Below are 3,461 nucleotides of genomic sequence, written 5' to 3'. Positions count from 1 at the left end.
CATGACCTGAGCCATAGTCAGACACTTAACCCACTGAGACACCCAGGTGCCGCCGGCTCCCTCCCATTTTTCGAGTCACTCTATCTCAGTATTTTTACAAATATGTTCTGTGGGGCACCCACATCACAATCACAGGGTGCTGGTTAAAAATACAATATCCAAAGCTGCCCTAGGACTCAGCATACGATGATCTCAGGGGCTGAGGCCAGGGTATCTGAATTTTCAAATCTCCTGGTAATCTTTAAACACATTCTGAATTAGAAGCCAATGAATTAAAGTTTTAGTGTCATTGTTCCTTATTTGTTCTTCTTAAACCCTGCCTTGGCCAGGGGATGGCTCATTCCAATGAGAGTTCCTGAATGGAAGAAGTAGTGGCCAGGAATTTCCAGGGGAAGAAAAGGAGGGTAATTAGGTGGGTAAACCGGAAGCTGGAATCTGTTTTGGAGATAAAATGAACCCACAGAGGCTGGGAGGAGAAAGGGAACTGATCCAGTTGTTGACTAAGGCTCCTTCTCCTCCCAACACACTTGGACAAGCAGCTGAAAAGAAAAGATGGAAGCAATCTTCAAGATTTCATTTGACTTGATGATGAAAAGTTCCAATTCAGTTACAGCTGCCTGGTGGGGTAGATTCTTCACAGAGGGGGAAAGCTCAGAGGTAAACCAAATGCCTCTGCAGCCCATGTGAATCTCCTTGGACTCACCTAAAGTACGCTGCATTCTTTTTACCTAGCATTGACAGATGATGTCCCACTGTTTTCTTGGTTCATTATTTTTCTCTTGCCCTTAACTAAGCCTTAGATTTTCTAAGTCCAACCTCCTCCTCCAAATCATGTATATTATGACAATAAATTAAAATGGCAACTTGGACAGAAGTACTAATCTGTGACTAAATATTTAACAAGGGGGCAGGAAAAATTTACATTTTGATCTTCAAACACTGGAAAATAAATGCCCTCAGTTGCGAGCTTTCCAAATTGGCAAGACTGCAAGGGCAAAAGAAAATTTCCATGCATTTGATTGACCCCTTGAGAGGTGAGCTATTATTAGCAGCAGGAACTTGCCCAAAACTCTCTGGAAAATATTGGATGAAAAGTGATTGAAACTAGAAGTATTTTAAGCTGGTCAGCAGAGCCATGTCTGAAGGAGACAGATGATAAAATATTACACATGCATAAATAATATTGATATGTATAATATTTACGCCTGCATATAACACGTATAACATGTCATATATATCTATATATTTAATAATTTATTTCAATCTAGCAAATATTTATTGAGCGGCTATTGGGGGTTGCACACTATCCCATGCTGGATTGGAAGCACACAAATAACAAGATCTAGGTTCTCCTTCCTCCAGGAACTCACAAACTGGAAATGTGTGAGGGAACACTACAATTCCTCCCACTTAATACAATCTGACAAGGGTTATACTAGCAACTTGAAGGAAGTGCTACTGTTGGAATAATTAATAGAGGAGTAGAAAAGTGATGGTGGTGCCAGCGATCAGAGAAGCCTTCCCAGAAGAGGTGACACAACTCTTTGGGATTTCAGCAGACATAGGAATGTGAGAACCTCCTGCTGGCAGAGGAAACCACGTGCAGGTTAGGAGTACATGGCCAGGGGGATGTCTGGGTGGCTCAGTCGGTTTAGCGTCTTCATCTCTGCTCAGGTCACAAGGTCATGGTTCCTGAGTTCAAGCTCTGCGTCAGGATCTGCGCTGATATTGCAGAGGCTGCTTTGAATTCTCTCTCCCTCTTTCTCTGCCCCAACCCCACTCCTGCATGCATGCTCTCTGTCTCTCTCTCAAAATAAATAAACTTAAAAAAAAAAAAAAGCATTTTAAGAAAGGAGTACATGGCTGGAATGAAGGAGTTGGGGGATGGGTTGGGTAAGGAATAGCAGTGCTTATGGTTTGAGTGATAAATTCATTTACATATTCATTTATTCAGCAAACTTTCAATGTTTGTTGAAGGAGGTAGGTGCTGGGTACAGATGCTGAGGAGACAGGCTTTGTCTTTTCATGGCTCATGTGATTGGAAGACAGTGGTAGAATATGGCACTGGGACTGTGAAATAAACAGAAACCACCAGTCCTCTTTGATTCTGGAAGGACTTGCTGTGGTGTCCCAATGATACCTTTCTGGGTAATAGCTGCCACTTCCTTGAGCACCTCCTAAGAGCTATGCTGAGTAGTTGTGTTACTGCCAATGTTTATGATCCCGAGTGGTAGGTATTTTCTCTATTTACAGACAGGAAGAGAGGACCTCTGGGTACTTCAGATTGCACAGCTTATATTATAGGAAGCTTGGATTTATGCAGACTTTCATCTCAGTGGCCTGGTAATGATAAAAGCTGACAAACAGCTGAATTCAAGTTCTTCCCCACCCAACCCCTGCCGAAAATTCCATCTCAAGATGCCTTGGGACTACCTTGGCCTCTGAGGCACAGTCAGTCTGTGCAGGTGCTTTATGTCTGTCTGCTTTTCCAAAAGACCACTGCTTGTTGCCTTGCTGGGCAAAGCTGCTGAAGATCACTGCCCCACCCCATCCCCATCCCCCCAAAGCAAAGATTTCCAATTACTGCTCTGCAGAAAATGTCAAAAGCATTATTCAACTATTCATTATCCCAGGTTTTGTAATTTTTCATATGTTTTTAACTCTTATCTGCTAGCACTTGAAAAAGACCAGCTTTTTCCTCTTAAGAGAGCTTAATTTGCAGAGCTGTGCAGTCTCCCTATTATGTTCTTATCATCCTCTCCCTGTGGTAGGCAGAATGACAAGGATGACAAAAAAAGAACCAAAAATATTTGAAGGCCTTCCTGAAAATCCACGGGAATGAAGGATCCAAACAGCCGGAGGCTTCTGTCCCTCAACTGACCTGGAATAAGGCCAAGGGCGATTGGCATTGGCTCTCACGGTCCCCTCAAACAGGGGCTCTTGGCTAGTTCTCCCAGGAACCAAACCCTCCACTCCAGGGCCATAGGACTTTGTCTCTGAGGATTTCTCTCGGGAGCTTAACTAGGGGATTTAGCAGCTCTGAGGTGCCAAAAGTTCCCCCCGAAATTCTCGAAATTCCCATACGGGTGTTAAATCAACTTTGCTATCAGAAGAGCCAGAGGCCAAAGGTTTCTTGGTGCGGGTGGTTAGTCCTTTCCCCATCTCCTTTGGCCTCCCCACCCCATTCTTGTATAAGGCAATTGACATTTTTCTTGATGCTATGCAAAGGCGACTTCAAGTCCCCGAGCTCTTTTTCCACCTAGATGGCGCCCCAAGCCCCGCCATCTGGAAATTCTGAGCTGCCATCTCCCCGGATCCTCTCCTCCCAGGAACCCCGGGTTTCTGAAGACAGCGCACCCGGACTCGGGTTCACCGGGAGAGACACGGCACGCGGTGTGCCTGGCTCTGGGGGGGAAATCCCCGCCCACCCTGTCATTCCTGCAGGGGAATCCCCGCCCCCC

This window comes from Panthera uncia, assembly GCF_023721935.1.
Source record: "Panthera uncia isolate 11264 chromosome A1 unlocalized genomic scaffold, Puncia_PCG_1.0 HiC_scaffold_17, whole genome shotgun sequence".
In the NCBI taxonomy this organism is placed as follows: domain Eukaryota; kingdom Metazoa; phylum Chordata; class Mammalia; order Carnivora; family Felidae; genus Panthera; species Panthera uncia.
The sequence above is the reverse complement of the archived record's forward strand: the minus strand, read 5'-3'. Positions refer to the sequence as shown.